Source organism: Triturus cristatus, chromosome 7, assembly GCF_964204655.1.
Source record: "Triturus cristatus chromosome 7, aTriCri1.1, whole genome shotgun sequence".
Lineage (NCBI taxonomy): Eukaryota > Metazoa > Chordata > Amphibia > Caudata > Salamandridae > Triturus > Triturus cristatus.
In genome coordinates, this window is record NC_140590.1 from 747,721,748 (window position 1) to 747,743,269 (window position 21,522).

The 21,522-nt window shown below is 50.6% G+C and overlaps 1 protein-coding gene across 2 annotated transcripts in view; it reads left to right on the plus strand.

Moving 5' to 3' along the window:
- Positions 1-21,522, plus strand: part of DNAH17 (dynein axonemal heavy chain 17) — a 14,992,541-nt gene that overhangs the window by 5,095,003 nt on the left and 9,876,016 nt on the right. The window lies entirely within an intron of this gene.

The following is a 21,522-nucleotide window of genomic DNA, read 5'->3' on the forward strand; positions in this document are numbered from 1 at the left end:
CATTGCGCTTTGTAGTTGCCTTTATTATCGATGACCCCCAGGTATTTATAGTCTTGTACGATTTTTAGTTTGGATTTTGCCTGGAACCAGTTGTGTTTCGTTTTTGTCTTCCGGAAGTTTACACACGACTTTTGTTTTTTCTTGATTAATACTTAGACTATTAGACTTTTTCAATAGGTGGGGCTGAAACTATAACTCTTGACTCTGATCATATGCAAAGAAAGATTGTTATGTGCTCAGAGGAGAAGGACCATAACAATCTGTATAAAGGGGGGCCAGAAATAACTAAATATGGGGCGGAGCTCAGATCGTGGAACATCTCCATACTTAAAAGTCTGTTACCAGACATTCATATCTTCTGTGTGCAAGAAACATGGGAAGTATCAGATTGCCACATTGACGGTTACTTAGGCTTTTTTACATCCGCAGTACCCTCTGTAAGAGGCAGGGCAAAAGGGGGTCTCGCGACTTATGTAGAGTGCACTATCCCATGAAAAGTCCTGAAATTTGTTAACAAATCTTCATATTTTCACTTTTTACTATGTACCATGAGTAAGGGGTGGGACGTATCATTAATTAACTTTTAGATTAATTGTTTTGATAACACAACAACGAAAGTGGTAACAGACTTGGATCTCGTCATTCAAGAAATCGTCGATTCCCATCAAAATCCAGTGAGCTTTATATGGGTCGGAGATATTAACTCTTGTTAATGCCCTCATTTAGGTAATTCAATCTGTGGACATGTATGGCTCAGCCCTGAATGCCCTAATGACTAAACTAAGTCTGAGAATACAAAATAGGGAGGTTAATGGGAGTAACACCTCAGCCCCTACTTTTTCGAGGACAACTATGAGTCTACTATGGATTATATTATGGTGTCAGAACATTTAGATCCAGAAATTAGTGATCCCAAAGTCGTTTTCTTAGGGGACAGTAATCACGCCATGCTAGGGATCAGAATGTCCTTATTGACAAGGCCAATGGAGAAAACTAAAACTGCATTCTAACCGATTATCTGGAAAAGAAACAGGTTCACCATCAAATGGGAGAAAGTTGATCCCCCCAGTTTTTACCACCTGTCATTCGGCAGACCATGCCAGGGATTATTCAGTGCCTTGACCCAGAGTCCGACCCTCAACATATTCTTGACTCATATTCTGCTATCTCCCATAGCGTGAAACAAGCTTTGTCCCCGCAGCAAACTCCCAGACAATGCTCGTGCGGGAGGCTGGTTTGATTCAAAGTGTACACCGACAAGAAAACATCTTCAGCAAGCAGACTCCAAAGGACATGCACGCTGTCAAATTGGCTTGTGTACACTTCAAATAGGAAGAAGCATTTGAGAAGGTGGCCTGATATATGCTGTCCACTAGGTCTAGTGGGCACCTTGTATCAGTCCAAACAACCCCTTATGGTGATAGGTTAAAGACAACCTTATGTGAAATCTATCCTAGTGGTAGCTATGGAGAGCAGCCTTCAGGCTAAGTTGTAGTAGAGTAGGGTCTGCTTTCTGTGTTCACCCCCACTTTTTGCTTTTGCTTCACTGGTTTCGACTTAGATGTGGCTGTGGGCCTGCTAATCAGACCCACAGTCCTGCTGTTCTCTCTCTAAACTAATACTATGTACTTTAGGTGCATAACCTCATTGGATAGGATCACCTTATTGGCCCCTGTACAGTGTACCTTTGGTACCCAGGGCATAGGTGTACCCTAGGCCTACCAGGGGCTGCAGCATGTATTATGCCACCCCTGGCCTGGCCTTCCATTATGACACAACTGGCTGATCACTCAGCTGGGGCAAGGTCTTGTAATCACCCCTTGCTTAGGTGTAGTATTCCTATACCTATCTTATATATAGACACATGCGTACCTATCAGCCACTCCTATGGCAGGCCTTAACAATCCTGGAGGCAGAGTGCTTGGTAACAAGTGAGATAGTGCTCTAGCATGAGCTGAGCCTGTCTGCAGCTTTCGGAACCATGTCCTTATAGCTGTTCTATGATATAGCCTACCATATACTCTTAAAGTGCCTTATAATCCTCACGGTTATGGTAACTATGGTTTGGCTTTATCAAAACATGTCGTGTAAGGTGTCTAACACTTTGGAAAAATACCCCCATCCAATTTCTTGGGATGAGGATATTATCCCTCCCTTCTAGAGGGAGAAGACATGTTGAAACCTACTTACCCGGTTAAAGTTAACCAGAGCCCCAGCATCACAAAATGGATGCTGCTGCCACGACACAAGTCTGACCTCCTGCTGCTGGGAGTGATCCCGGCACGGGAGACTTGGACAATAGGTTTCCTACCTTGGGAGGTGCGAGCACCACCCCAGACAGGCCATAGTGTAGCAGGGAGGGATGAAAGAAACAAGACACTGCCTGGGGCACACAAGGTGTCCCATGCATAGTCCAGTTCAAATCGATGCTGGGGCACTCCAGCCCCAATCCTGGCTGAAACTGGACAAAGGGAAGGGGGTGTAACCACCCCCCTCCCAGGTCCCACCCATAAGGCGTGACCTAGCAGGCAACCTAGCCCCCCAGATTAGTATAAGTGTGGTAGCTGGGCCCCAGGAGATTAAATTATCCTGAACCTGCAACTTGAACAGAAACTCTGGACCTTCGACATTCGACGAAAGAAGAAGACTGAAGAATCGCCCTCCCCAGAAAAGAGTACAACACCCCCCCTCCCCCAAAAAAAGAAACTAAAGCAAAAAGCAGCCACAGAGGGTCACTCAGTGTTTCCTCCACCTCAGACAGGTATTAGGGCGGGGAAAAGGCAGCAAGGGGGCATAGTTAAAAAGAAACACAGTGGAAAGTAATCATAAAGATAATGATACAATCCCATCTATTAGTTATATCATCAAAGACTTAATGTTAAATATGGAACAGAGAATAACTTCTTTGATTGCCTCCTTAGTTTCAAGACTCTCAGAGATCGAGTCCTTAATACTATCTAATATTAGACCCCCAGCAAGTTCCACAAATAACTGCTCTTGAAACCCGAGAGCCCAAGAGCAGGCTGAAGATACTAGAAGGAAGAATCCACAGGACATGGTCTTGGAGAAGGGCACCCATAGAGCCAGTGCTTCGATCAAGCAACCTGTGGTGACTGGAAGTATAAATGTACATGGAACTGCCAGGACCTAAGTACATATGCTCTGATTCAACACCAAGCATATGTACTTAGGTCGCCCCATGCAAGATCACTAGATCTACCACCAGACTGCGCTCCATATGTGGTAGTCCTTGTAGGGGTCCCCCCAGTCTAGAATGATGACGAGGAATCCTGGGGGACCTTAAAAAACAAATGAGTTCACTAGATTGGGGGAAGGATTGGTTGTAACCCGATCAGAGAGATGTACGATGATGTGATTATGATTAGGCGAGCGAGCTTCAGAGGGCAAAAAAGCATTGCAGGGATTGTGTGATTTAAACATTTTGCTCCCCTATAACAGCGGGGAAGGTCCTCAACGCATGCAGTACGACAGTACTTGAGTCTGAGAAAATTGCACCAGTCCCACTGCGCTTTTTGTTTTTACAGACCTGCAGCGTCTGCCATTGGTCGACATCAAGCCGAGGAACCCGCCACCACTTTTTCAATAGTAAGTAATATATCTGAAAGAAACACGTTAGTTAGATTCCTCACCTTAGATTCCTCACCTTAGAATATCCCCTGGCGTCAGGCTGGATCCGGAAAGATTTTTGTAGCAATACCCCTTGCGCGTCGCTAGGCGTCGTCTGTGGCTCCGTGTCCGTCGTTGGCGTCGTGCGCCGGAATGACGTCGTCGGAGTACTTAGACGCCGCCCTCGCACGCTGACGTCAGTTCTTCTTTTTTCCGCGCCAGTAAGCGCCGATCCGGGAAGAGCTTACCCCTAGTCATTTTTTGACTAACTTTTTTCACTTCTTTTGGTCTATCGACTCGACTCTGGTGCCGGTAGGATGCCTGGTTTCAAAGCCTGTGACGCCTGTCATCGCCTGATGTCGGTGACGGATCACCATCGCCGGTGCCTTTATTGCCTGGGGGCCGACCATGACACGGAGTCGTGCCTCGATTGCCAAGCCTTGACGTCGAAAGCTAGGCGGGAGCGGTCCCGTAAGCTTCTCGAGCTTCGGCACTCGGCTCCGCGCCGCTCTCGGTCCCGGTCCAGGAGGAGGTCCAAGGACCGATCGCGGAGCCGCAGCCATCGTCATCGCTCGTCGGGGTCTTTGGGTAAGTCGAAGCACTCCAAGAAGTCCAAGAGACGACATCGCTCTTCGGACTCCCCTCGCCGGTCGCGCAACTCGGCTGAGGGTCAGGGTGGTCCCACCCCCGCGGCTCCGTCGGAGCCACAGGAGCCGCGTCCGTCCCCATACCCGCCGGTCCCTGGGACTGACGTGACTCCGGTGGAGGTCAGTGCCTTCCTCTCGGCCATGAGGGGCCTGGCTCCGCCGTCGATGCCTGTAGGCGCGCCTTCGGGCCCCGCAGGTTCGACTGGGCGACCTCACGTGCCGGCGGCTCCGGCCCAGGCACCGTCGACGGCTCCGGCCCCGACGCCGCAGGTCCCTGAGGGATCCAGGCCTGAATCTCAGTCGGCGCCGGTCGACTTCACGACGCCTCCTCCGCCGGCGCCGACACCGGTTCCACTCCCGACTCCGTCCCCGGACGACGTCGTTCCCCAGTTTAGCCCTGGTCCGTGCCCGACGCCGGCGTGGCGCCGCCCGGCGCCGCTACCGGCGCCGTTTGGTGAACGCTTCATCTACTGCCCGGCTCCGATCATTCCTCCTGTTTATCGGGAATCGGATGACGAGGGCGACTGGGAGGGGTCTGAAGACCCTATGACCGCTCAGGCCCAACTTTCTCAGGACTGGGCAGAGGAATTGGGGGATGCCAGCGGTCTGGATACCTCCCCGGATGCTGGTTTCATCTCTCCTCCGACTGTGGCCTCGGAGGAGGGTGCAGCCTTTTCAGTGGTGCTGCGCAAGGCGGCCGAAGCCCTAGGGCTGGAGTTGCCTGCTGTGGCCGTGAGGACTAACGTCCTCACAGAGGTCCTTCAACCGACAGCAAGCTCCACTGAGCCTCTGCTGCAGTTTAATGAGGCCCTCATAGACGTTCTGCAGGGCACTTGGTCCAAGCCCTGCACAGTTCCTCCTGTGAACTGGAACGTTGCCCGGCACCACCGCCCTGCTCCGGGCGACCCCAGTTTCCTCTCCCAACACCCCACCCCCGAGAGTCTGGATATCCAGGCCTCAACCTCCCAATCCTCCTTCCCGTCCGCTCCTCCGGATTGGGAATCCAAGAGGTTGGAACAGTTTGGCAAGAAACTGTTCTCGTCCCTGTGTTTGGGGCTGCGGTCTTTAAATACTGCTTGCCTTTTGGACCGTTATTCCCACTCTCTGTGGGATACGGTGGAGGACGTGCTGCCCTTGTGCCCAGTGGAGGCCTGGGCACGACTCACTCAAGCACTTGCTGACGGTCGAGATGCAGCACGGCACACCATACGGTGTGGACTTGACACCATGGACTCGCTGGGTCGGGCGATTTCCACCATGGTGGCGCTTCGGCGTCACGCCTGGCTGAGGTCCACGTTATTTTCGGGGATGTCCAGAGTTCCCTCATGGACATGCCCTTTGATGGCACTCGCCTTTTTGGTGAGAAGGCGGACAGTGCGCTGGCTCGGTTCAAGGACTCCCGGGCCACGGCCAAGTCCTTGGGTCTTTCGGCCCCGCGGCCGCAAACTTCCGCCTTTCGTCCCTTTCGTGGCCAAGGAGGGGGCGCCTCCTCACGTCCGCCCAGCCACCGGCCGCAGAACCAACCTGCACGCGGTCGCGGATGTGGATTCCGCCGAGGCGGTACTGGAGGTCAACGTGCCGGTCAGTCCACATCCACCCCAGCAGCATCCGCCTCAAAGCCCTCTTAGTCTGAGCTTTCAGGCCCATTCAACGCCAGTGGGCGGCAGAGTTCGCCATCACCTGCTCCACTGGCGCTCCATCAAGTCGGACAGGTGGGTGCTGCAAATCGTCCGAAGGGGCTACTCCCTCCCCTTCGAGACGACCCCTCCAGCCATGCCACCGCTGAACCACCGTATGTCGGGGGATCATTTGCATCTTCTACGAGAGGAAGTTTCGGCCCTCTTGGCCAAAGAGGCCATCGAGCGCGTTCCTGGTCCAGAAGTAGGTCGTGGTTGTTATTCCCACTACTTTCTGGTTCCCAAGAAGGGCAAAGGGGGCCTACGCCCGATCTTGGACCTCAGGAGCGTCAACGCCTTCCTCTGGAAGGACCGGTTCAAGATGCTCACTTTAGCTCAGGTTCTGGCTGCCCTAGACCCTGGAGACTGGATGGTAGCGTTGGACTTGCAGGACGCTTATTTCCACATCCCCGTCCTGCTGGCCCACCGGCGTTACCTGCGGTTCACGGTGGGTCAAGAGCACTGTCAGTTCACCGTGCTCCCCTTCGGCCTCACCAGTGCCCCTCGGGTGTTCACGAAAGTGATGGCGGTGGTCGCAGCTCATTTGCGCCGATCAGGGGTTCCAGTCTTCCCCTATCTCGACGACTGGCTGTTGAAGGCGGGCTCGCCCCAGCAAGTCGTCTCCCACCTCCAGACTACGGCGGACCTCCTGCACTCGCTGGGGTTCTCCATCAATGTGCCGAAGTCGCACCTGAGTCCCTCCCAGAAGCTCCTTTTCATTGGGGCGGTTCTCGATTCGGCGCAGTTCTGGGTCTATCCGCCGGAACAGCGGGTCCGGCACATTCAGGCCCCGATTTCCATCTTCCGGCCTCTGTCCTGGGTTTCGGTCAGGTTGGTGCTGCGGCTTCTGGGGCTGATGGCCTCCTGCATCCTGTTGGTACCTCACGCCAGGTGGCGGATGCGGGCTCTGCAGTGGGACCTGAAGTTTCAGTGGGCCCAGCATCGAGGCAACCTGTCCGACCATGTCTTGATCTCGGAGGGCACTGCAACCCAGCTGCAGTGGTGGCTCACGAATCGCGATTGGGTCAGCGGCAGATCCCTCTCCCTACCCCAACCGGAGCATGTTGTAGTGACGGATGCGTCCCTCCTGGGATGGGGGGGCCATATGGGAGAGGCGGAGATCAGAGGACTCTAGTCTCCGGCGGAGACTCGGCTCCATATCAACCTATTGGAGCTGAGGGCGATCCGACTTGCACTGAAAGCCTTCTTTCCCTCTGTCCGGGGAAGTGTCGTGCAGGTGTTCACGGACAACACCACCGCCATGTGGTATTGCAACAAACAGGGCGGGGTGGGGTCGTGGACCCTTTGTTAGGAGGCTCTGCGCCTCTGGACCTGGCTGGAACATCAGGGCATCACCCTGGTGGTTCAACATCTGGCGGGCTCTCTGAACGCCAGAGCAGACGAACTCAGCCACCGGTGCATGATGGATCACGAATGGCGTCTGAACTCGGACGTGGCGCAAGGTCTCTTTCTGCAGTGGGGATAGCCTTGGTTAGATCTATTCGCCACCGAAGAGAACGCGCAATGTCAGCAGTTCTGCGCGTTGGAAATTCCAAGGCGGCACTCGCTCAGACGCTTTTCGTCGCGAGTGGAGTTGCGGTCTGTTGTACGCCTTTCCGCCTATACCACTTCTGCCCAGAGTGCTGAAGAAGATCAGGCGCGACCGGGCCCAAGTCATCTTGGTGGCTCCGGATTGGGCACGAAGGTACTGGTATCCAGAGCTACTCAGTATGTCCATCGATCCCCCGATACGACAGCCTCTTCAGGAGGACCTTCTGTAGCAGCAGCAGGGGACGGTCCTCCACCTGAACCTGTCCAGCCTCCACCTACATGCGTGGAGATTGAGCGGCGACAGTTGATGCCATTTGACTTGCCTCCTGAAGTCTGTGGTCATTTTGGCAGCCTGGCGTCCCTCCACAAAGTCGGTATAAGCCTGCCGGTGGAACAAATTTGTGGCATGGTGCACAGCAAAGGCTGTGGATCCCCTTTCTGCCCCTCTTTCTGAGGTTCTCCTCTTTTTTCTTTCTTTGGCCCAGCAGGGCTCTGCTCTGGGCACCTTGAAGGGTTATCTTGCTGCAATCTCTGCTTTCTTAAGGCTTCCTGATCAGCCTTCTCTTTTCAAGTCCCCTGTTGTCTCACGTTTTCTCAAGGGCATTACTCATATGTTCCCTCCTGTTCCCTTCGTAATGCCTCAGTGGGACTTGAACCTTGTTCTCACTTTTCTGATGTGCGCTCCCTTTGAGCCCCTTCACAACTGTCCCATTCGTCTACTGACTCTGAAAACTGCCTTCCTGGTGGCTATCACCTCCGCTAGGCGGGTGAGTGAGCTCCAGGCTCTGTCAGCTAAGCCTCCCTTCCTTTCGGTTCATCCGGATAAGGTTGTCCTCCGGATACCTCCTTTTCTTCCTAAAGTCGTGACTCCCTTTCACATCGGGCAATCTGTCACGCTGCCCACCTTCTTTCCGCCTCCTCATCCTTCAAAAGATGAAGAGAGGCTCCACCGTCTGGACCCAAAACGTGCGCTGTCCTTTTATTTGGACCGCACAAAACAGTTCTGGGTGGACGACCAACTTTTTGTTGGATATGTAGGTGCGAAGAAGGGTAAAGCTGTGCACAAGCGGACCATCTCGCGATGGGTCGTGTTGTGTATTAAACTCTGCTATTCCTTGGCGAAAAAGGTCCCTCCTGTTGGGCTGAGAGCCCATTCCACCCGGGCCACAGCGGCGACAACTGCCCTGGGACGGGGAGTCCCCTTGCAGGACATCTGTCAGGCGGCAACGTGGGTCTCACTGCACATGTTTGCCAAGCACTATTGTCTGGACAGCCAAGTCCGGAGAGATGGCCACTTTGGCCGTTCTGTTCTCCAGGACTTTCTGGTGTGATCTTGGTTCGCAGGCCCACCTCCGGGGTTGGTATTGCTGGGGTATCTATTCTAAGGTGAGGAATCTAACTAACGTGTTTCTTTCAGATGAACAAGTTACTTACCTTCGGTAACGATGTATCTGTAAGAAACATTAGTTAGATTCCTCACCGACCCACCCAGCCTCCCCGTTCTGCGAACCGACATCTAGGGTTAAGGTTCTCCCTTTCAGGGCCCTAGATTTTTTGGCACCAGTGTCATTCTCTTGCATGGCTCAGCGTCCCTGGCGCGGAAAGCTATGTATAATAACTGACATCAGCGCGCGAGGGCGGCGTCTAAGTACTCCGACGTCATTCCGGCGCACGTCGCAGACGACGGACGTGGAGCCGCAGACGACGCCTAGCGACGCGCAAGGGGTATTGCTACAAAAATCTTTCCGGATCCAGCCTGACGCCTGGGGATATTCTAAGGTGAGGAATCTAACGTGTTTCTTTCAGATGTCAGCCCCTTTCCCCATCCCTGTTATTATCGGCACTAACAGAATCCCTAAAAATGTCCACTCGCCTAGGCCTGGGGATATTCTAAGGTGAGAAATCTAAGGTGAAGAATCTAACTAACTAATGTTTCTTACAGATACATCGTTACCGAAGGTAAGTAACTTGTTCATTTATTGTACAGTTAGTTAAAACCTTTACAAAAACGACCATCTCTTATAAAACTGTAAAACTTCAATTTAAAAGGCTAGTAGCCACAATTAAGAGCACAGTAAAAAATTGCTAAGAGATCAAGTCCCCCAGCCTTGGTGAGCCACAATCCAGATTCTTTATTTTTTATTTTTTTGTGAGCGTAGATTTACCATCAGTTCAGAAAGTAGGATAACCTCCCTGGTTAGAGTCTTAGCAGCAAAGTGAAGGAGACGATTGAGTGCAGATTAAAGTGCGTAGTGCAGCAACAACTTTTGTGGCTCAGTACAAAGTGGACGAGATTGGTAATGTTTTTCTTCAAGGCTTGGATGTGCAAGAGTGCTTAGTACTTAGTGTAATAAAGGCGCTGTCTGAGACTTTTGGTTAGTGATTCAGCGGGCTGGATCCAACCCTGCTCCAATGCAACTTCTCAGGTAACTTGGTTGTATCTTTTTTTTAGCCTGAGATCAGCAGCAGTTAAGAATTTTACCAGGCAACAGCTTAGTTGAATAACTTCACCAGAGAAACTTGCTGGCACCGCTTGCCTACAGGACCGTATTTGATTCTTGTTGAAGAATGGTCTAAGAAGTGACCGGCACTCCTGCATTAATCCGCTGCATATGATTATGATGTGCACTATGTCCTCTTCTCCTCCCCCGCAGAGACGACAAATTGCCGGCTTCGGAGGGCGTAACCACGGAGGCAAGTGATATACGGATGGCAATATGCCTAACCGGAATCTCACAAACTTTTCTTTTGTGGTTTTAAAGAAGTTAGATTGGAGGTATGCTTGGGGGGACGCTTTGCTGTAGGACTGTACAGTGAGCCAGCCGTGTGTGCGTTCTGACAAGGCAGCTTTGTCTAGTATGATAGATTCATTTTGGACAGTGTTATTTACTATTTTTTTAAGCTTACCAGGGACCCTGATGATCCCCAAAGTTGCTGTAACCCCAGCTGGTCCAAAGCAGTGTCTAAGAAATGTCTAGCTGGGCAGGTCTCTGAGGCTTCTAGTTCCTTCCACAAGTAGGTGTTTAACGTTTCAGGCTGCCCTTTTTTGGTTTTGTACCAGGTTTTAATGAAAGCTTCTTTACGGGCCAGTTCTTGTCTTTGCATCCCGAATTCGAGCCTCATTTGTGCCGAAGATGTATATCCTGTCAACCCGTAGATCATTCTCAAGGATCTTGCAATGGTGCCGTTCAGTGTATCAGCATCTCTCCCTCTCATGGCTTTGCTTCCATAGGTGATTGCTGGAAATAGTTTAGCCTGTATCACCCTGGTCAGGGGGAGAAAGCTTGGTCCAGCGGTCTTATTTTTCAGATTTCTTAAGGCCACTGCCGTCATTAATCCCCTCTTTTTTATTGCCTCACATTGCGCTTTGTAGTTGCCTTTATTATCGATGACCCCCAGGTATTTATAGTCTTGTACGATTTTTAGTTTGGATTTTGCCTGGAACCAGTTGTGTTTCGTTTTTGTCTCCCGGAAGTTTACACACGACTTTTGTTTTTTCTTGATTAATACTTAGACTATTAGACTTTTTCAATAGGTGGGGCTGAAACTATAACTCTTGACTCTGATCATATGCAAAGAAAGATTGTTATGTGCTCAGAGGAGAAGGACCATAACAATCTGTATAAAGGGGGGCCAGAAATAACTAAATATGGGGCGGAGCTCAGATCGTGGAACATCTCCATACTTAAAAGTCTGTTACCAGACATTCATATCTTCTGTGTGCAAGAAACATGGGAAGTATCAGATTGCCACATTGACGGTTACTTAGGCTTTTTTACATCCGCAGTACCCTCTGTAAGAGGCAGGGCAAAAGGGGGTCTCGCGACTTATGTAGAGTGCACTATCCCATGAAAAGTCCTGAAATTTGTTAACAAATCTTCATATTTTCACTTTTTACTATGTACCATGAGTAAGGGGTGGGACGTATCATTAATTAACTTTTAGATTAATTGTTTTGATAACACAACAACGAAAGTGGTAACAGACTTGGATCTCGTCATTCAAGAAATCGTCGATTCCCATCAAAATCCAGTGAGCTTTATATGGGTCGGAGATATTAACTCTTGTTAATGCCCTCATTTAGGTAATTCAATCTGTGGACATGTATGGCTCAGCCCTGAATGCCCTAATGACTAAACTAAGTCTGAGAATACAAAATAGGGAGGTTAATGGGAGTAAAACCTCAGCCCCTACTTTTTCGAGGACAACTATGAGTCTACTATGGATTATATTATGGTGTCAGAACATTTAGATCCAGAAATTAGTGATCCCAAAGTCGTTTTCTTAGGGGACAGTAATCACGCCATGCTAGGGATCAGAATGTCCTTATTGACAAGGCCAATGGAGAAAACTAAAACTGCATTCTAACCGATTATCTGGAAAAGAAACAGGTTCACCATCAAATGGGAGAAAGTTGATCCCCCCAGTTTTTACCACCTGTCATTCGGCAGACCATGCCAGGGATTATTCAGTGCCTTGACCCAGAGTCCGACCCTCAACATATTCTTGACTCATATTCTGCTATCTCTCATAGCGTGAAACAAGCTTTGTCCCCGCAGCAAACTCCCAGTCAATGCTCGTGCGGGAGGCTGGTTTGATTCAAAGTGTACACCGACAAGAAAACATCTTCAGCAAGCAGACTCCAAAGGACATGCACGCTGTCAAATTGGCTTGTGTACACTTCAAATAGGAAGAAGCATTTGAGAAGGTGGCCTGATATATGCTCTCCACTAGGTCTAGTGGGCACCTTGTATCAGTCCAAACAACCCCTTATGGTGATAGGTTAAAGACAACCTTATGTGAAATCTATCCTAGTGGTAGCTATGGAGAGCAGCCTTCAGGCTAAGTTGTAGGAGAGTAGGGTCTGCTTTCTGTGTTCACCCCCACTTTTTGCTTTTGCTTTACTGGTTTTCGACTTAGATGTGGCTGTGGGCCTGCTAATCAGACCCACAGCCCTGCTGTTCTCTCTCTAAATTAATACTATGTACTTTAGGTGCATAACCTCATTGGATAGGATCACCTTATTGGCCCCTGTACAGTGTACCTTTGGTACCCAGGGCATAGGTGTACCCTAGGCCTACCAGGGGCTGCAGCATGTATTATGCCACCCCTGGCCTGGCCTTCCATTATGACACAACTGGCTGATCACTCAGCTGGGGCAAGGTCGTGTAATCACCCCTTGCTTAGGTGTAGTATTCCTATACCTATCTTATATATAGACACATGTGTACCTATCAGCCACTCCTATGGCAGGCCTTAACAATCCTGGAGGCAGAGTGCTTGGTAACATGTGAGATAGTGCTCCAGCATGAGCTGAGCCTGTCTGCAGCTTTCGGAACCATGTCCTTATAGCTGTTCTATGATATAGCCTACCATATACTCTTAAAGTGCCTTATAATCCTCACGGTTATGGTAACTATGGTTTGGCTTTATCAAAACATGTCGTGTAAGGTGTCTAACACTTTGGAATAATACCCCCATCCCATTTCTGGGGATGAGGATATTATCCCTGCCTTCTAGAGGGAGAAGACCTGTTGAAACCTACTTACCCGGTTAAAGTTAACCAGAGCCCCAGCATCACAAAATGGATGCTGGTGCCACGACACAAGTCTGACCTCCTGCTGCTGGGAGTGATCCCGGCACGGGAGACTTGGACAATAGGTTTCCTGCCTTGGGAGGTGCGAGCACCACCCCAGACAGGCCATAGTGTAGCAGGGAGGGATGAAAGAAACAAGACACTGCCTGGGGCACACAAGGTGTCCCATGCATAGTCCAGTTCAAACCGGTGCTGGGGCACTCCAGCCCCAATCCTGGCTGAAACTGGACAAAGGGAAGGGGGTGTAACCACCCCCCTCCCAGGTCCCACCCATAAGGCGTGACCTAGCAGGCAACCTAGCCCCCCAGATTAGTATAAGTGTGGTAGCTGGGCCCCAGGAGATTAAATTATCCTGAACCTGCAACTTGAACAGAAACTCTGGACCTTCGACATTCGACGAAAGAAGAAGGCTGAAGAATCGCCCTTGTGGCCAAGGAGTGGCTACCCTGTGCAAACAAGCACCATCAAGAGACTACCCTTTGCTTTGCTGAAGTTCTACGAGGGACCGACTGCAGAGCCTGACCAGAGCCTTGACTTCCAGACTTCTCCGACTCTGATCCACATCCACAGCCGAGCTGAGATCCGTGGAGGCGACGAGAGACGTGGGACCGGCTACCTGGGAAAAGTGGCGAGTATCTTCCAGCGCAGCTTCTGAGGCACCCTCGAAGTTGTGCACCGAGTATTGAGAAGCCCCAACCCCAAGCACCATCTGCACCGAAGATCAGCCCCCCACACTCCACGAGTCCTGCGTGGGGCCCTTCTGCATTTTCCTGCTTGCCGCGTCTGTCCGGTTGCTTGCCCGTTGGCTAGCGGCCTTTGCGACGACGACACCTTTGATTTTCCACTGCTGGTTTGGCTCCTCCAGACTGGCTCCTGCTCCTCTGCAAAAGAGAAGCACCCCAGACCTTCCTGGTCTGCACCAGAAGCAAGTCCTCCATTTTTCGTGGGTTCCGCTTGCCAAGGCTTGGTGAGTCCTAGTTCGACTTCGACGCCGCCGACAGCAAGAGCCTTCGTGGGACAGCTCGCCTCCTGGTCCTGGTCGTCCTCGACGTCTCCTGGTACCCGTGGCTGCTGGGACAAGCTTCACCTCTTCACCTGCAATCTCCCGACATCGCCTGGTTCCTTCCTGGTTCCACGTGGTCACTGGCTAGTGACCCAGACTCTGTCCCCTCTGCTTGCAGGTATCCTTCCTTCTTGATCCCGGCCTTGGGATCCACCGGACACTCTGCACTGACTGCCTGTCAGCAACTTCACTTCAGGCATCCATAGAAGTCCACGACGAAACCCGACGCAAGTTCACACCTATGCACCCGCAGCCCGTGGGCTAGGTAACTTGGGTACTCCGGTGCTCACAAGGGCATTGACTATCCTAGGGTCTAGTTTCCGAGTCTCGACTTTCTAGTTATACCAGAAGTGTCCTAAAACTGCTTATTTCTTAACTGTACTATTTCTATCGATTATACGCATTATGCGTGAGTCTTTCCACTCTGCACCTGAATCCCGTGGGCCTCCCACTTCCTAACTGTTGGTAGTATAGTGTAGCCCCAGCGATTCCCTAGGCCTAGGCCTATTCTATTTCCGTGACAGTGGTCCTTATACCACTTCTTTAGTATATGGTTTGCGTGGCCCCTAGGGCCTAACTGTATTACTTACCTGTGTGACTGAGTGCTGAGGGTTTGACTAGAATAAATACACTTTATTTTATATATATATCTGTTGTGGTGTCCTTTCATTTGGTATTCAAGGGATTATATATGGTATCACAGCTGGCTTCACATGCCATTCAGAGTTTAGCCTAAGACTGCTCTTGTCCATGCTACCACTAGGATAGCTGGTCTATAAGGTTGACGTTACAACCAATCACCATAAGGGTTGTTTGGACTGATACAAGGTGTACACTAGAACTAGTGACATCATATATCAGGCCAACTTCTCACATTGGTGAGCAGCGGTTGGGATCTGAGCGTGCTGTTGTAATACCATTGTAATCTTGAGATACTAAATTGAAAGATCACAGATATTGTTTAGGTACATATAACATAGATTATAATACTTAAGTCCTACTGGACTTAGTTGTTGTAGGTTGAAGGGCCTAACACACCCTGACTACAACTACTAGAGAGGTTTAGTAGATACAACTAGTGTAGGTAGGTGCACACACCACACCCTCACTAGATCATGTCTCTGGGAGGAGATCAAGGAGATTCCCTCTCAGGAGGGGCAGGTCTGAGAAAGATCCCCTCTAGATATGATACCCTAACTTTTCAGGAGATGAGCCAATTGTGTACCTCCAGAAAGTTAAAACAGGGTGCAAACCCTACCCTCCTTCAGCTAGTAGAGATCCTAGAGGAGTATGATTCCCTTAGGGCCTCCCAGGCTGGTACCCTAGGTACAGGGGAGGGTCTACCCGCTACAGATGAGTCAGATGGGACTTCAGATGAAGAGGTAGAGAGCCAGGTCAAAGTAGGAAGACTTAGCCAGGCTAACTTAAGCTTACATGGGAGTCTGCATGGGCTCCCCCCATTCAGACCCCCAAGTGGACTTAACCAGAGAAACAGGAGAGACAGATCCCCTTCAAGGGAATCCATCCACTCCTATGTCTCTAGCATCTCTAATGCCTCTTCTCACAGGGGTATGACTTCCCCCCAGAGAAAAGAGCATGAAGCCAGAATGAGGGAAGCTAATCTAAGGATTGAGAGGGAAGAACTTGCCCTTGCCAAGGAGAAGCTTGCTCTGGCTAGAGAGCAAAAGTTAAGTGGGTTAGAACCCACTGGTGGCAGCAATATCCCTAAGGAAAGAGACAGGACCTATGAAAATAGAAACCTGTGCAAGATTGTCCCTCCCTACAAGTGTGGGGATGACATCCACAAATGGATAACTGCTTTGGAGAGAGCTTGCAAAGTACAGCAGGTACCCCAGAGTCAGTGGGCAGCTATCTTGTGCCTCTCCTTCTCTGAGAAAGGTAGAGACAAGCTCCTCACAGTTAGTGATGAGGATGCTGACAATTACACTGTCCTGAAGAGTGCTCTAATTGATGGGTTTGGCCTAACCACTGAACAATACAGGTTGTTGTTCAGGGATACCCAAAAGACACAGACTCAGGACTGGACTGACTTTGTAGATTGTGCCACTAAGGCTTTGGAAGGCTGGCTATTGGGAAGTAAGGTTAAGGACTATACAGGATTGTATAATTTGATCATGAGAGAACACATCCTTAACACCTGTCAAAACCAGCTACTGCATCAACACCTGATTGATTCTGATCTGACTTCTCCCCAAGAATTGGGAAAGAAGGCAGATAGATGGGTCAGGACTAGAGTTAAGCAGAAAAACCAGAACCAGGGCGGTGATCAGAAAAAGGCAGACCAGAAGGGTAATGACCAGAAACAAAAAGACCAGAAGTCTTCACCAGGCCCCCAAAAGGCTCAGGGGGAGGGTGGTCCCAAAAAGGATAAAAAGAAAGAAGGCCAAAAGAAACCATGGTGCAACTATTGTAAGTCCAACTCACATTGGTTTAGTGAGTGCACCAAAAAGGATAAGCCCCCAGCCACCATTGCCCCTAAGGCAACTGTACCCCCAGTTCAGCTGTAAGTGGTGGTTCCCAGCAAAAGGGTGTAGTAGGGTTAACCCTGGGAACTGAGGAGGATTCTGGCCTAGTCAGGATACCTACTCAGGCTGTTCTGATCTGTGATGGGGACATAGCTTTGTCCTCTACCATAGGCCCCAGTAACCTGGGCAAGTACAGACAGACTCCTTTTATCAATGAGAAAATGGCTCAGGCCTACAGGGACACTGGGGCTAGTGTCACAATGGTGACACCTGCCTTTGTGGACCCTGGACAGATCATACTAGGTGAGAACTACCTAGTGACCAACGCTAGCAATGCCACTACCTCCCATAGTGTGGCAATTGTTAACTTCTCCTGGGGAGGGGTAACTGGCCTCAAGAAAGTTGTTGTTAGTTCAGACCTTCCTGTGGAGTGTTTACTGGGAAAGTATCTTGAAACTTAAGTTTGGTCTGAAGTGGAGTATAGGACCCATGCAGAAATGCTGGGGATAGATGCACGTGTCCTTGCTGTGACCAGGCCACAGGCCAAAAAGTGCAACACTGAACAAGTGCTGGATCCTGGAACCATGGACCAGTCACAACCCAAGAGAAAGAGCAGTAGGATAAAGGCTGTGCCTTCCCCCCTGCCTCAGGTAGTGGATCAGCCCTCAGAGGAGGATGATTCTAAAAGCCCTGAAGGAACTGTCCTAGAAGAACTTGAACCTGATCAGGTTGAGTTTCTTGGGACAGGGGGACCTTCAAGGGCAGATCTGAGGCAGGCGCAATTAGACTGTCCCTCTCTTGAACCCCTCAGACAGCAGGCTGCTGCTGAGGCTGCAGGGAATGCTCAAGGTACCCATAGAGTGTATTGGGATTAATGGCTGCTGTATTCAGAGGCTAGAGACCCCAAGCCTGGCGCATCCAGGAGGTTGGTCATACCACTGAAGTTCAGAGGCTTCCTTCTTACCTTGGCCCTTGATATTCCCCTTGCAGGACACTTAGACCAGAACAAGACTTGGGACAGGCTTGTCCCTCACTTTCACTGGCCTCATATGTCAGATACCAAGGAGTTTTGTCACTCCTGTGTCACCTGCCAAGCCAGTGGCAAATCAGGTGGCACCACAAAGGCCCCCCCTTATACCGCTACCTGTGGTGGGGGTTCCCTTTGAGAGAGTGGGCTTAGATATTGTAGGACCAATGGACCCACAAACAGCATCTGGGCACAGATTCATACTGGTGATAGTGGACCTTGACACCAGGTATCTAGAAGCTATTCCCCTAAGGACCACAAAAGCTCCTGTTGTGGCAAGGGCCCTACTTGGAGTATTCTCCAGAGTGGGCTTTCCAAAGGAGGTCATTTCTGACAGAGGTGCCAACTTCATGTCAGGATATTTGACTGCAATGTGGAAGGAGTGTGGTGTGAACTACAAGTTCACCACACCCTATCACCCACAGTGCAATGGGCTTGTTGAGAGATTCAACAAGACCCTAAAGGGAATGATAAAAGGTTTACCAGGCAAGCTTAGGCGAAGATGGGACATCCTTTTACCCTGCCTTCTGTTTGCTTACAGAGAGGTCCCACAAAAGGGGGTTGGCTACAGCCCTTTTGAGCTTTTGTTTGGGCATCCTGTAAGAGGACCCTTATGTTTAGTAAGGGAAGGATGGGAGAGACCTCTCAGACAACCCAAACTTGACATAGTGGATTATGTACTTGGTCTCCGCTCCAGGATGGCAGAGTATATGAAGAAGGCTTCTAAAAACCTTGAGGCAAGCCAAGAACTCCAAAAAGCTTGGCATGACCAAAAGGCTGTGCTGACTGGGAGGTGCGAGCACCACCCCAGACAGGCCTTAGTGTATTGGGGCAGGGAGGGATGAAAGAAACGAGACACTACCTGGGGCACACAAGGTGTCCCATGCATAGTCCAGTTCAAACCGGTGCTGGGGCACTCCAGCCCCAGTCCTGGCGCGTAACTGGACAAAGGACCCATAAGGCATGACCTAGCAGGCAACCCAGCCCCCCAGATTAGTATAAGTGTGGTAGCTGGGCCCCAGGAGATTAGATTATCCTGAACCTGCAACTTGAACAGAAACTCTACCTTCGACATTCGACGAAAGAAGAAGACTGAAGAATCTCCCTTGTGGCCAAGGAGTGGCTACCCTGTGCAAACAGGCACCATCAAGAGACTTACCCTTTGCTTTGCTGACGTTGTACGAGGGACCGACTGCAGAGCCCGACCAGAGCCTTGACTTCCAGACTTCTCCGACCCTGATCCACATCCACAGCTGAGCTGAGATCCGTGGAGGCGACGAGACGTGGGACCGGCTACCTGGGAAAAGTGGCGAGTATCTTCCAGCGCAGCTTCTGAGGCACCCTCGAAGTTGTGCACCGGGGATTGAGAAGCCCCAACCCCAAGCACCATCTGCACCGAAGATCATCCCCCCACACTCCACGAGTCCTGCGTGGGGCCCTTCTGCATTTTCCTGCTTGCCGCGTCTGTCCGGTTGCTTGCCCGTTGGCTAGCGGCCTTTGCGACGACACACCTTTGATTTTCCACTGCTGGTTTGGCTCCTCCAGACTGGCTCCTGCTCCTCTGCAAAAGAGAAGCACCCCAGACCTTCCTGGTCTGCACCAGAAGCAAGTCCTCCATTCTTCGTGGGTTCCGCTTGCCAAGGCTTGGTGAGTCCTAGCTCGACTTCGACGCCGCCGACAGCAAGAGCCTTCGTGGGACAGCTCGCCTCCTGGTCGTCCTCGACGTCTCCTGGTACCCGTGGCTGCTGCGACAAGCTTCACCTCTTCACCTGCAATCTCCCGACATCGCCTGGTTCCTTCCTGGTTCCACGTGGTCACTGGCTAGTGACCCAGACTCTGTCCCCTCTGCTTGCAGGTATCCTTCCTTCTTGATCCCGGCCTTGGGATCCACCGGACACTCTGCACTGACTGCCTGTCAGCAACTTTCCTTCAGGCATCCATAGAAGTCCACGACGAAACCCGACGCAAGTTCACACCTATGCACCCGCAGCCCGTGGGCTAGGTAACTTGGGTACTCCAGTGCTCACAAGGGTATTGACTATCCTAGGGTCTAGTTTCCGAGTCTCGACTTTCTAGTTATACCAGAAGTGTACTAAAACTGCTTATTTCTGAACTGTACTATTTCTATTGATTATACGCATTACGCGTGAGTCTATCCACTCTGCACCTGAATCCCGTGGGCCTCCCACTTCCTAACTGTTGGTAGTATAGTGTAGCCCCAGCGATTCCCTAGGCCTATTCTATTTCCGTGACAGTGGTCCTTATACCACTTATTTAGTATATGGTTTGCGTGGCCCCTAGGGCCTAACTGTATTACTTACCTGTGTGACTTAATGTATGCTTGAATAAGACTGTTTTGTACTTACCTCGAATCTCATAAAGAGTGCTGAGGGTTTGACTAGAATAAATACACTTTATTTTATATATATATCTGTTGTGGTGTCCTTTCATTTGGTATTCAAGGGATTATATATGGTATCACAGCTGGCTTCACATGCCATTCAGAGTTTAGCCTAAGACTGCTCTTGTCCATGCTACCACTAGGATAGCTGGTCTATAAGGTTGACTTTACAACCAATCACCAGAAGGGTTGTTTGGACTGATACAAGGTGTACACTAGAACTAGTGACATCATATATCAGGCCAACTTCTCACATGTCTTGAAGGAATGTAAAGCAGCTTGTTTTACCAGTTTCTAATCTCTTGAATGATCAAATGAAAAGACAACCACACCAGGTATATATTCAAAATATATGTATTGAAGATAAATCACACCCCTCTAGTCTCTTTATGAGACTGGAGTTCAAAGTACTTCAGTTACAAGTGTTTAAGCATCAGTAAAAGCACAAATACACGTTTGGGCCCTAGGGGCGTACCAAACCATATTCTAAAATAGTGGTATAAGAACCACGACTGAGATAGGCAAGGTGCCTATCACTTCTAGAATCGCTGGGACCCCAAGGAACCACCCAAGGTAGGGACGTCGGGGACCCACGGGAGCTGTATGCAGTGTGGAAACACAACCGCGGGTTCCTATTACTTTCTATGGGGAATGTCGCGGGTGGAATTTTAAAGATTAGGGACACTTCAAATCGAACTAGGACCAAACCCTTTTGGACTTAGACAGTTCTAGCGCTAGCACCCTCGAGAGTACCGGAGTACTTGAGTTACCTCACCCAGGGAAGCCGGGTGCATAGGTGTCTTTTGGTGTCGGGTCGCGTCGTCGATTCCAATGGAAGCCTTCAAAGAACTGCTGCTGCCGAGAAGAGAAGTGTCCGGAGAGATCCAAGCCTGGATCTAGGATGTAAGGAACCTGAAAGCAGAGGGGACAGAGTCTGGGCCACATGCCAGTGACCTAGGGCAGGATGGATCAATGCCCACAGATGTCGGGTGCGTCAGGTGAGTTGTCGAGGGTCTTGACTCTTCAGCCACGAGGTCCAGGAGGCGTCGACGAAGTCCATGAGCCGGATTCGAGCTGTCCTACGATGTCTGTCGAGTGCTGCGGTGTCGGCGACCAGAAAGGACCCAACAAGCCTTGGCAACCGCAAGTCTCAGGAAATCAGAGAAAGGACTGCGGTGCAGACCAGCAAGGTCTGAGGGACTCACCCAGCAAGGGTAAGTAAGCACAAGTCTGGAGCAACCAGAAAAGCACAAGTAGAAGTGGAGTTGCCTTCGTCGGGACCTGCTAGCCAACGGGCTAGTGATCGCGAAGGAGCCTCGAGCGGTCGCACTTGGAGCTGGCCCACGGGTCACTCGTGTAGTGGAGGCCAACAATCTTCAGTGCAGGAGGTGTTCTAGGCTGGGCCTACTCGGAGCCCAAAGCACAACTTCGAGGATGACCAGGAAGGT